Here is a 13,266-nt window from a genome sequence, read left to right as displayed (position 1 = left end):
GAATTGATTGTGGGAGGGAACGTAAGGCTCTTTTTACTCCTTTACCCTATGCCCTTCTGATCTGAGTCATCCTCTTCTCTTCTACGGGGATTAAGAACTAGGCTTCTCATCTTTCTATCAGGATCATGTGTTACTAATCCATAGATTTATAGGAATGATGGATTCAAGTATCAGTTCAGTTTCTAGTACTTCCATGTGTTAAAAGTTGGTCTCCGAACCTTGATATTGTGATGTTAAGTGGTTATGCCACCATTTTGCATGATGTCTCAAATCTTCTGAGCATTTACAGCCGTTATGCTGTCCGAGTCATCCCAGGTTTCTAAATAATATTATGCACTTGCAATTCTTTCCTCCGTGTTACCGATGTCCTTTTGGGCCAGATTAAGCACACTAATCGGTGTGTTGAGGTACTCCATTGCCTCGATGTATATGTTGAAGCTATTATTATGACCCTAGGTGTCTTAGAGAATAACCTAGTAATCTAGCCATGTTTTGTGTTCCCGGTGTGATAATTCTGGCCATCATTCTCGAAAGCATCCCGTGATGCCATTTAGTTAGTAGGCATTCTATTCCTGGGTTCTTGAACCCGAGATTCACCCTACTTACTTCATGTTGATAGTGTTTGCTAGTTCCTTTATGATATTAGTGACCTTGTGATAGTCCTCGGGGTCTGTGGTATATCGTTCTTCCAATACCATGAACCAATATGGCAGAATTTCTATTGAACCAAAATATCACAACCAGAGTGCTCTTGATGAGTTCTCCATTCTGCATTGTGAATCTGCCAGTCCTTCCTTTTCAGCATGGGTTATCCGGAAGAAATATGTTGAACTTGTTCGACATACTAACCTATGCATCCACAACTCAGAAAGATATATGTTCCTTTGAGTTGTCCCTCTGTAGTTGTATTCCGACCCCGTCTATAAGTTGATAGTCAGGAGTAGTTGTGCATTCGTGTTCATCGATGCCTTATACCCCTATGGTCCGTCAAGCCATTCTATTCCGGAATGACTAGGATAAACAAACTCCAGTACCTCATCCATATCCAGGATTGGGTCAAAGTAGTTGTGCTCTGCAGATCAAATGCCAATCCAGCTTTTGCTCTGTTCTACCCTGGAGTATTACCCCCTTTATGTCAGGATTGCCATGAGAATTGCACCATCTCTTATGAATTCTAGATGTAGTGATACTTCTAGCCATCATTGTTTCATTCCTCGGTTCCGTGTTATTGTAACCGGAATGCCGACAAATGAACTGTGATGCGTGAAATCAATACTCCTAGCAACTCCGCTGCTTGGTAGTTAATGGACAATAATTTCATTCTTAGCGTGTTGGTTATTGAATCATCATCCTAAGATTGATCGTGCTACCGAGTCCATATTTCCTAGTGCACTCCTCGATCAATGAGTTAGGATTGTAACAATCCTTTGCTCTTTTGGTCATATCCTCTTGCCTGAAAAGCAAGATTGCTCTCGAGCTTAGTAACTTATCGGTGGTTCGTGATTTTCTGAATATCTTCTCGGAAGTGTCACCAGGTTGTGCCCTGACTGTTATGTTGAGCTCGTGATCAAGTTGGTTTTCTTGTAAACCACCCTTTCTCCAAGAATCTGTGTCAGATACCCTGAGCTAGTTGGTTCAGCTAAACAACAACTTGGAGAGTTGGAAGATAAAAGCTTACCTGACTTAGTTCATCCATAAGGGATATCCTTTTTTCTGTGTGTGTGTTTTGAAGAAAGATGACATCTTCATCGATTGATCATCGTGATCGGTTGTTGGACCTATTGTCTTACCCAATCTTTGATTTGAGTATGGGCTATCGTGAAATCAAATCAGAACCAACGATGTTCGTAATGTTGTCTTACTCGTGGTCAATCCCTTGAGCATACACCATTACATCTTTTGGTCTGACCAATGCTACCACCTTGTTCACATAATGGTGGAATTCCAGTGATATGGAAATTCTGATGAGGTTCTGTTGAGCCCATCAGCAACATTTTATTTCCTCCATGATTCATGTTGGACATTAAGCTAGTGTTGGAAACTTGTGTTAGAATTTTCTTCATGTCCCGTTCATGAAGGATGTGTTTGGATGAAAGGACTGACTTCCTCTAATTCGTGTGCATTTGATGCAAGTTGCCGCCGTGGATTCAAGAAAGCTTGTTTTTGCTTCCTTTGGAATCATCCCGAGTCAGTCATGCATGTGCGAAGTACTCTATGGTTTGATAGGTTGGCCGCCTCGATTCCATATGTGTTTCCTAGCACGCCAAGCCACTAATTGATTTGTTCAAGGAGAAGAAGCTCCTTCATAAGAGCTAGTCATATCACTTATGCAAGGACTTCGTTATCCGCAATGATGGTTCCCAACCAGAAGTCGGTAGTGTTTTATTGTAAGACTACTATGTGGTCATGCCCGTCTGTGACAGCGTGTTCACATGTATGTAGCAGAACCTGCTCATGTTTTGGAGCTTGCTATCGTAGTTCGTCCCCGAGAATCTCGCAACGTCATCTCATTGATTTATGTTGCAAACTTTCATTTTTCTTTCTAGACTTGATGTGTCTGGAATATCCTGACACCAACCAGATCTGAATCTCAGGCAGAGCTGATGATTGGAACATATTCCAAGAATTATAATATTGGTCTCTCTGTAACAGGTAAAGTGGATGTCCTGGCCAACACACCACCCGGAAGAACTATTATTGTAGTATCTTGATTGAGGAAGTTGGCCACCTCCCCATAAGGATTGTAGGATTTACTCTAGTAGTTGTTCCTTATGGATTCTTGTGCTCCCGAAGTCCGACCTTTTACTTGATGTTCTAGATACCAAACCATATCTATAAATGGGTTACGCTAGCACATCAAGGAGAACATTAGAAGCGGAGTGCTAAATGTCTCTTGGTCGATCATCTAGGTTTTGTTCCTTGGCATTGCTAAGGTAAAATCTGAGAAAGTATTGTCCTCTTTTGTATCTGCATCCTCCATCATGATTCATTAGGGTCATGATGTGTTGCCACGATCCTCGGCACGGATGTTGGTAAAACCTTGATGAATATGGAAATGCTCAAGTTCTTGAAAGCACGCTCAGTCACTAGGTTATATCCTTGGTATCAACTAGAATGTGCCTTCCATTTTCCAAGTTGTTCTATAACCATAGTTTCCTTTCCAAACTGAGTATGCCATTCTTTTGAATTCTTTCAAACGATCATTTGTAAATTGCCTTAGGCTGGTATGAAGAGTTTCAATGATCTATGGATCAAAAGTAATTCTTTTTGCCACTTAAGGGAACAATCCAAGGAGTCACCTCTTCTAAGGTGTCCTGTTATGGAATCACGGCAATTATCTCCTCGCTACTTTGAAACCATGCACCATCTTACTCAAGCATGGAATTGTTGCCTACCAAATTGAACCCTTGTCATCTGCTTCTTTCCATTGGCCATGATGTGTGTTTTGTGTCTCAACTCAAGAGGTGTTCTTACATCTCATTCCGTGAGTTGGTCGTGAGTTGCTCGATCTCCAAGAAGATTGATTCTTGTAGAGTTTCCTTTTGTTGTCATAGTTTTGGCATGAAGATCTCGAAAGGAAGAACGTCAAGATCAATTTGAAGCAATGAATGAATATCTACAATGAGGGTAGTTTTATCGTGAAGATTGTGTTAGCTTTGTGTCCTCTCTATCTTCTTACCTCACGTCTTGAATCTCGGGACGAGATTCTTGTTTAGTGGGGGCGAGTTGTCACATCCCTAGCTTCTGGTGCTGCCTACTGTTTGCTTCCTGCTTGCATCATGTTTAAATTTTTGAAACTTGAATTGAGGAAATTTGGAAGCCTCAAAATTTAATTCAAGAAGTGCAAAGAACCCTGGAAAATTGCATTCAATGTTTCTCAAAATGTTCTTATTAACTATTTGATATTTTTGGCAAGGCTTTTGCACCAAACCAAAAATAATGAACATTTTTAAGGAATATTTTCGGCACTGAATTTAAACCATTATTGTATTTGAATTTGGAATTATATTCATAATATATGGGATATATTTTCAAATAACTTTGAAATGTTTTATGTGCTGTTGGAAAAGTCCATATAGCACCATAAAATTATTCAGAGTGTTTTGGCGTTGTTTGAATTCATTTTGAATTTACAAGCAGTGGCAAAATATCCGAATAAAAAAAGAAAACAGAACAAAAATTAAAACAGAGCAGAAAATTCACCTGGGCTTCTTACCTGTAGCAGCAGCCCACCTGGAGGCCCAGCCCACCAGGGGCACACCCGTCTTCTACCCCCTGCCAGTAGGAGTAGCTGCGTGCTCGCACGCGCGCGGCCGAGGAGGCCAACTCCTCCCTACCTGCCTGCCCCTCCCCGACGCGTCTGGACGAGCGCCACACGACCCTCCCTGGGTCTCCCTCACTCTCTCTTGTCCCCATCCCCTCCCCTGGCCCTCTCCCTCGCACACACCAAATGCAGCCACCGCCGCCGCTCGCCGTTGCCGCGCCCAGAGCCTCTTCCCCGCCTCACCGACGCGTCCCCGGGATCCGCCTCGTCGCCCTCTTCCACCTCCTCGAGCCACGCCTCGTCGGAAGCCCTATTTCGTCGTCACCGCGTCGTCTTCAACCTCGGGATGCCGAGATCGCCACCGCCGTGCCTTCTGCTCCGAGCCTCCCCCGAGACCATGTCGATGCCTCTGCAACCACTGTGAGCTCCTGCATCGGAACCCCCTCTCCCCGAGCTCGATTACGCCCACTAGTCGTGCCAGCCACCGTACCTGTCGTGGAATTGTCACGGCAGATGTCCTCGAGCTAGGACTTAGTCGTGGAGCCATCGCAACTAGGAAGCTTGAAGGGGTTAATGTGGGACAAGGAACACGAGGGTTTATACTGGTTCGGCCCCTTACGGTGAAGGTAAAAGCCTACGTCCAGTTGAGATGGTATTGATTAGGGTTACGATCACCAGGGAGCTAAACTATTATGCCCGGCTCTCGTTGAGATTGTTGTCGTCCCTAAACCGCTGCCGGGTCGTCCCTTTATATAAGGAGGCTGACGCCCAGCAGCCCTCAGAGCCCCGGCCGGCTCATAAGAGCGTCCGGCTCGGACTCTCAATCATACTTGCCTTGCACTACAAGTTATACCATAATAATGATTGTAATTATGGGCCCTAAGCCACATCCGGGTCTTAAGCCCATCTCTGGCCCACCGTCTACAAGCTTGGCTCCGGGCTTCTGGTAATGACCATTGGAGTAACCCGGCCCCTCCTGGCGGGTGACTCTAAGGTCTATATCCTCAACATTAGGCCCCAGATTGATTTGAGCCGGCTCATGTCAATCTTCAACTCTGCCGACAGAAAAAATCTCCGGCTTACCATTCATGTGAAGGCCATAACCCGGCGTGACGTCATCCTCTGATCTCCGGATAATCCGCCGTGACGTCATCTTCCATTAAGCCCGTTTTTTACTCCACCAGATCCGCAACGGATCTTTGCTTTTACTGTCATCCCGAAAATCGAGGCGCCGTGGGGGGGGGGGAGATAATCACGCCATGGTCTCCTTGAATCTGGCGCCCACTTATGACCTTGCCTTATAAATAGGCCGGCCCGACGGGCTTCTCTGACACTCTTCTTCCTCCTCGCGCCGCTGCCTCTCTCCCTGAGTTCGCACTTCGCCGCCGTCGTCTCGCCTCTGGTCTTCGTCAACCTTGGCCGCTGCATCACCCTGACTTGGACCAGATAAATGGCGGCGACTCCCGCACCTCTTCAGCTCCGGTAAGTTCTCACTACCCCGTAGAGTAGATCTGCAGTAGGGTTCATCCACGTTCTTCGTCTTCGTCACCATTTCCCGCAAATTCGGTAGTTCTCCTAGTTACTGCTCCTGCTTGATCTTAGGCCTGCATAGAACTAGTGCGGTAGTTGTTTTAAGATCCATTTCACACGCAAGTAGCCTTCCTTGTACTGCATAAGAACCTTGTTCGAACCCAAGAACTCCCTCACTTTGGTTTCTAGGTCTGGAAATTTTTTCCTTTGCCCGACCATTTTGATCCAAAAAAGTTACTGCAATATGTGAAACCTGTTTTACCACACTTAGTAAAAACTGCAACCATTGAACCTTGGCGGCTTACAATTCCGGTTTAAAGAAACCACGCGCCGTAGAATCCTCCGGCTTAACTGTGGTAAGGCCGTACATAACCAACTTACTCTGAATGCCCCTGTGGCTTAAATAACCCACTGTACCAGAGTATATATCATTAGTCCCCTTCATAAGCCGCCACCTTAGTTGTGAATTGTAGATCTCCGGCTTAGAATTAATCCGGACATTTTTCCTTTTTGTCATAGACTGCCAACTTTCACCATGCCTCCTAAGGCTCCCATCACTTGCAACTGGATGAGGTCCAACGTCACCAACGAGACCCTAGCCAATTTTGTTAAGTCCGGATATCTGCCTAAGAAAGAAGTCATGTCCTACTGTGCCCCTGACCCGTCAGAAGAGAGACCACAGCCAAAGGATGGGGAGGTAGTGATTTTCGCGGATCACATGAGCCGGGGCTTCGCACCGCCCGGCTCAAAGTTTTTTAGGGACGTGCTCAACTTCTTCGACTTGCGGCCTCAAGATATAGGCCCCAACTCAGTGTCCAACATCTGTAATTTCCAAGTCTTCTGCGAGGTTTATCTTGGAGAAGAGCCTAGTCTGCTGCTCTTCAGAAAGCTTTTTTACTTAAACCGCCAGAATGAGTGCGCCAATGGACCAAGTCTGGAGTTGGGTGGCATTTCCATCCAGCGGTGTAGGGATTGTCTTTTCCCTTACGCAGAGCCACCGAGCCACCCCAAGGACTGGAACATGACTTGGTTCTACTGCCAAGATACGTCCCCGGCTGATGAAAGCCCGCTGCCCGGCTTTCGCCCAACACGTCTGGAGCCGACTCACCCACTGTCGGACAAGCTGACTCAAGCGGAGCGCCAGCCTTTGCTTCCTACTATCAACAAAATCAAGGCCCTCCTGGGCAACGGTCTGAACGGAATTGACCTGGTCCGGGTCTCGATCTCCTGGCGGGTGATCCCATTGAGCCGCCGCCCCGGCTTAATGTGCGAGTACACAGGGCGAAAGGATGACCCTCAGAGGCACAGCCGCAATGATCTTCCAGAAGATGTTGCAGAGGAGGAGACCAAGGCTCTTTTAAACGAGAGCCTGGCAGACTGCGGAAAGACCGGGTTAGCCCCCTTCTGCAGGACCAATCCAGCCCCAGCGGTAAGCCGCTGACTTTAACTTTTTATCTTCGTCTGCATATAACCTTCATCTGAACCGTTTTAAGAATTCGTCATTGTATTTTTGAGGCTGATGATAAGTTCTGGCGGGTCAAATATGACCATGAGGCGGCCAAGAAAGCCAGGAAGGCGAAGAAAGCCGCCAAGAAAGCCGCCCCTCGCAAAAAAGGAAGCAGGCCTACTGCTTCGGAGCTGATGCAATTAAGCGACAGCTCCGAGTCAGAGGTAACTCCTGAGAATTTAAGTCCTTATTATATTCACTGTTTCTTGCTGACCGCCTTATCAATACTTGCTCATTGACAGGATGACACCGGCGCAAGTAACCCGGTGGTTGAAGAGGTAATGTCGCTTTCCTCCGACTCGGAGCCCTTGCCACAGCTGAAAGTCCGAAGGGTAACCCGGAAAGTAAGCTTTTCACATCCTTTAGCTTACCAAGACCCTCAATTTATTTTGAAGCGACAGGTTCATGAAAGCCGGCGTCACACCCGGACCAACAAGGACACCGATCTCTCCGCCGGGCTACCCGATGCAACAAGGAAGCGTCGAACTGAGGTTTTTCTCACTTGTACCCTTTTCATCCGTTGGCGGGTGTTATCCGTCAGCCACTCAATTCTTCTGACTCCAATTATCAGGAGACCTCCCCTTCTTCGGGCGACTCTATGTAGTCGAGTCTTCCGGCTTTCAAGACCGCGCCCGGGTAATGACAACCATCTTACATTATATTTGTCTGTAATTACTCTTTGTGTGCTTAACACTTCTGTCCTTTCAGTGCTCAGGCAAAACTCACCAAAAGAGCAAAGAAGACTAGATCAGCTGGAGTGCCGGATTTGCCTGAACCGGAGGTGACGGCTCAAAAACCGCCAGCTGCCTCCGCCCCCGAAGCCACCACTCCAATGGACACGGCACCTGAAGCCGCTGCCCCAACTACCAAGGCAACAACCGAAGCATCGGTTAACCCGGAGGCCTCCGGCTCAGCTCCACCAGCAGACGACCCGGACGTGGTAATCACCCGGACGGAGTTTGTTGAGCCGGGGAGACCGACCGTGTTGGCCAAGTGCTCCGCCAAGGGGGAGCTGCTGCAGCCCCACCGGGCGAATCTGGACCTCTCCAACTACAGCAACCTGAGCATTGGAGAGCTCGTCTCTGGCTACAGCAGCCAAGTACACAAGAGCCGGGACGCCGAGGTCGCCATGGTAAACCAGATCCAGCAAAAATCTGAGGTATCCTTCTGTTATCTTCTTACTTACTACATAGTTATCTTTGCCATGCTAGCCCCCAAGTCGACGACTTATGATTGGAATATGTTGTAGACTTAGGTTCCGGCTTACTCAATTGAGCCGGCTGTATGTAGATAGATACGTTCAATATGCATTAGCCCCCAAGTGCCAAGTATCTTTGCTTGGAAAGTGCTTGGGACTTATATAGCAACTCGTCATGTCATAATCCGGAAATTTATACAGGCTATTGGCAAGAAACTAGAGTCGGACCTTGCGGATCTCAAGAGCCGGCTGAAGACGCAGGAGATGGAGACCCGGAAGGCAAACGCCAAGTTTGTCTCCAGCATCGCCGCTCAAGAGAAACTGAAGACAGAATTTGATGCCGAGCGGAAGGCCTGGGCTAAAGAGAAGGCCGCACTGGTGACCCGGGCAGAACAGGCGGAGAAGACTCTCTCTGAGAAAACCGCCGAGCTCTCCGGCCTAAAGCGCCAGGTTTCCCAAATGGTGGCCGCCATCTTCGGTAAGTCGCCTCACCGGCTTTCATCAATGTTATAATGTTTATATCTCATGATTCATCATTGTCGCCGACTTACTTGATTATGTTAAACAGGTCCCAGAAGTGCCAACCTCAACCAGAGCGTGGTCACCAAGCTAAAGGCCGTGTATACCCTGGTGGAGCAGCTCTACACCGGGTCACAACGTGCCTTAGCTGTGGTGGCCCTCTCCAACGAGGTGCCGACTCACCTGGCAGAAGTCCTGTGCCGGCTCGCCGTTCTGCCTCAGCGGATCCAAGAGCTGCGACGGGCTTCTGCGAGAGCCGGAGCGATCGCCGCGCTGAGCCGGGCCAAGGCATTCCTGCCGGAGTTAGACCCGGCGGACATCGCCCTTGGCTATCCAAGCCTGAAGGAAGACGGCTCAGCTTTCGATCAGAAGGACTTCGCGGCGTGCGTGAAGGCTGTACGCCCGGTGGCCACCCTCATCGGGAACGACACAGATCTGACCAAGTACCAGCCGGGTTATGACGCGGAGAATCAGAGGATTCCAACCCCTCGCTATGAAGCCCTCAACCTCATCCCGCCAGCTCGTCAGCACACCTTCGCCCCGGAGATTGACCCGGCCGGGTTAATTGACGAGGAAGCCCAATTCGAGGCTCTCCGTGGCATCGACTGGAAGTCATCAACCTTCCAGGTCTTGGGATCAGGCGGAGGAGAGGACAGGAACGAGCCGGAGACTTCCACTCAGCGGGCATCGTAACTCGGCTGGCGGTTTACCGAACAATGCTCCACCCTTTTTAGACTTGATGAGTTTTGTAATAGAGTAGGTGCAACAGTCTATCTCTGCTGTGCCATCGTGCACGTATTGAATGCCAAGGTCTTATGAAATTGTCTCTTTGATGTTTCTCCGGGTCATATCATCCCTTTGTTTTTCTCAACCTGAAAGAGGTGCCTTTAAGTATCCTGCATAGAAAGGCAAATCACAAGTCTCGAGGCGGCTTACCGCCCTGAGAATCAGGTGTTTTGGATAGATAACCCAGAATACGAATCAAAAAAGACTGGTCCTCAATTATATCCTTAACACAGCCGTAATAACACCCTTAGCGGCCTGTAAACATACTTCCGGTTTTAGATAACCCGGGTAACCAGGTTGGTATCTTAACTCCGAGTTACCTGTCTTTATGACACCCATGGTGTTCAACTAACACTGTAAACCAAAATTAAGCCGGCAAAGCGAGACCCGGCCGTACACACCTGGACATAATCAGAGTAAACTTGTGATAGAACATAGGAACTTAGGGGCTTCTAGTTTGAATACGACCAGAAACCCGGCCCAAAGGGGTTAGGCTAAGATTCGGATACGATCACATAGCCCCCAGTGGCTGTGGCGATGCCAATCAAGAGGGTACCGACATCTATGTTCTCTTTGGTTCGAATACGACCCATGTTTGAACAGGAAGCCCCCAAGTGATTTCAAGAATTGTTTAACGACACTGATTCGAATACGATCCACGTCGGTTCTCAGAGGGGTTAAACTATGATTCAAATATGACCAAAGGTAATTTCCCAATGAGCTCGGCACTTTGCCAATCAAATGGGTATCGACAGCTATGTTCTCTATGGTTCGAATACGACCCATGTTTGAACAGGAAGCGCCCAAGTGACTTTACTGCTTACGGCTAAATTCGAAGACGATCATAAGCCGGATCCTCCTTTAAATCATCATGTAACCTTGCAATAAGAACAACACGTGTATATTTGGAGGAGAAAAAAGGACAGAGGTCCTGCTTTATTGCTTATCATAATATATACATGGCTAAGAGAAGTATGTACACCACGAGAGCCGGTGGCTCAAGTGTAATAAGGCCGAAGCTGAGCTATGTTCCACGGCCGACGGGTCTCCTCCTCCGATTTTCGTGAATCTTTGTGCTCCCGAATGTCAATGAGGTAATATGACCCGTTGTGCAAGTTCTTGCTGACCACAAAGGGCCCTTCCCAAGGCGGGGATAACTTGTGTGCATCTGTTTGATCCTGGATGAGCCGGAGCACAAGGTCGCCTTCCTGGAAGACCCGGGATTTGACCCGGCGGCTATGATAACGGCGCAGGTCTTGTTGGTAAATCGCTGAACGGGCTGCTGCCACATCACGCTGTTCGTCCAACAAGTCAAGAGCATCTTGGCGCGCCTGTTCATTATCCGTCTCAACATAAGCCGCCACGCGAGGTGAGTCGTGACGGATGTCACTGGGGAGGACTGCTTCTGCTCCATAAACCATGAAGAAAGGCGTGAAGCCTGTAGACCTGTTAGGAGTAGTGTTGATACTCCATAAGACGGAGGGCAACTCCTCCACCCAACAACCCGGCGTCCGTTGCAAAGGGACCAAAAGCCGGGGCTTGATGCCCTTCAGAATCTCCTGGTGAGCTCTCTCAGCTTGACCATTGGATTGAGGATGAGCCACTGAGGAAACATCAAGTCGGATATGCTCTCGTTGACAAAATTCTTCCATAGTGCCTTTGGAGAGATTGGTGCCATTGTCAGTTATGATGCAGTGCGGAAAGCCGAAGCGGAAAATCACCTTTTTGATAAATTGAACCGCCGTGGCTGCATCGCACTTGCTAACAGGCTCAGCTTCCACCCACTTTGTGAATTTATCAACTGCCACCAAGAGGTGGGTCTTCTTATCCTTGGACCTTTTAAAAGGCCCAACCATATCAAGCCCCCAGACCGCAAAGGGCCAAATGATTGGGATCATCCTCAGCTCCTGAGCCGGCACATGAGCCCGTCGTGAGAACCTCTGGCAACCATCACATTTACTGACCAAGTCCTCTGCATCAGCATGAGCCGTCAACCAATAAAAACCATGACGAAAAGCCTTGGCCACAAGAGACTTTGAACTGGCGTGATGGCCACAATCCCCTTCATGGATCTCACGCAAGATCTCTTGACCTTCCTCAGGGGAGACACAACGCTGAAACGCTCGTGTAACACTGCGATGATGTAACTCGCCATCGATAACAATCATTGACTTGGCCCGCCGGGTTATTTGCCTGGCCAAAGTTTCATCCTCAGGCAACTCGCCCCGGGTCATGTAAGCCAGATATGGCATTGTCCAGTCTGGTATGATATGGAGAGCCGCCACCAGTCGTACCTCCAGGTCAGGGACAGCCAAGTCTTCCTCCGTAGGCAATTTAACCGAAGGGCTATACAGGACATCCAGGAAAGTGTTAGGCGGCACCGGCTTTCGCTGAGAGCCTAGCCGGCTTAGGGCATCAGCCGCCTCGTTCTTCCTGCGATCAATGTGCTCTACTTGGTAGCCCTGAAAGTGCCCAGCAATGGCATCAACTTCGCGGCGATAAGCCGCCATGAGCGGGTCTTTACAGTCCCACTTGCCGGATACTTGCTGAGCCACCAAGTCTGAGTCACCGAAGCATCTTACCCGGCTCAAGCTCATTTCCTTAGCCATCCGAAGACCGTCGAGCAAGGCCTCGTACTCAGCCGCATTATTAGTGCAAGGAACATCAACTGTAGCACATAATGGAACTTGTCACCTTTTGGGGAAGCAAATACAACACCAGCCCCCGAGCCCTCCAACTTCCTGGACCCATCGAAGTGAATAGTACAATATGTGTTATCCGGCTTCTGTTAAGGCACTTGTGACTCTGTCCAATCATTGATGAAATCCACCAAGGCCTGAGATTTAACAGCAGTGCGTGGCACATATTTGAGACCATGAGGTCCAAGTTCTATAGCCCACTTAGCAATTCTCCCTGTGGCCTCTCTGTTTTGGATGATGTCACCAAGGGGGGCAGAGCTGACCACAGTGATGGGATGACCCTGAAAATAATGCTTAAGTTTCCGGCTTGCCATGAACACACCATACACGAGCTTCTGCCAATGTGGGTACCGCTGCTTGGACTCAATGAGCACCTCGCTGACATAATAAACCGGCCGCTGAACCGGATGTTCCTTACCCTCCTCCCTGAGCTCTACCACAATGGCCACACTGACAGCTTGTGCGTTTGCCGCCACATACAGTAGTAAGGGCTCCTTATCAACCGGAGCAGCAAGGACTGGGGGCTCTGCCAGCTGCTTCTTCAAATCCTCAAAGGCGGTATTAGCTGCATCATTCCAGACAAAGTTATCAGTTTTCTTCATCAACTGATATAAGGGCATGGCCTTCTCTCCCAAACGGCTTATAAACCGGCTTAAAGCAGCAATGCGACCCGCCAAGCGCTGAACGTCATTTATACACGCCGGCTTAGCCAGGGAGGTGATGGCCTTGATCTTCTCTGGGTTAGCCTCAATGCCTCTGTCAG

Source organism: Aegilops tauschii, chromosome 7 (genome assembly GCF_002575655.3).
Source record: "Aegilops tauschii subsp. strangulata cultivar AL8/78 chromosome 7, Aet v6.0, whole genome shotgun sequence".
NCBI classification, from domain to species: domain Eukaryota; kingdom Viridiplantae; phylum Streptophyta; class Magnoliopsida; order Poales; family Poaceae; genus Aegilops; species Aegilops tauschii.
The sequence above is the reverse complement of the archived record's forward strand: the minus strand, read 5'-3'. Positions refer to the sequence as shown.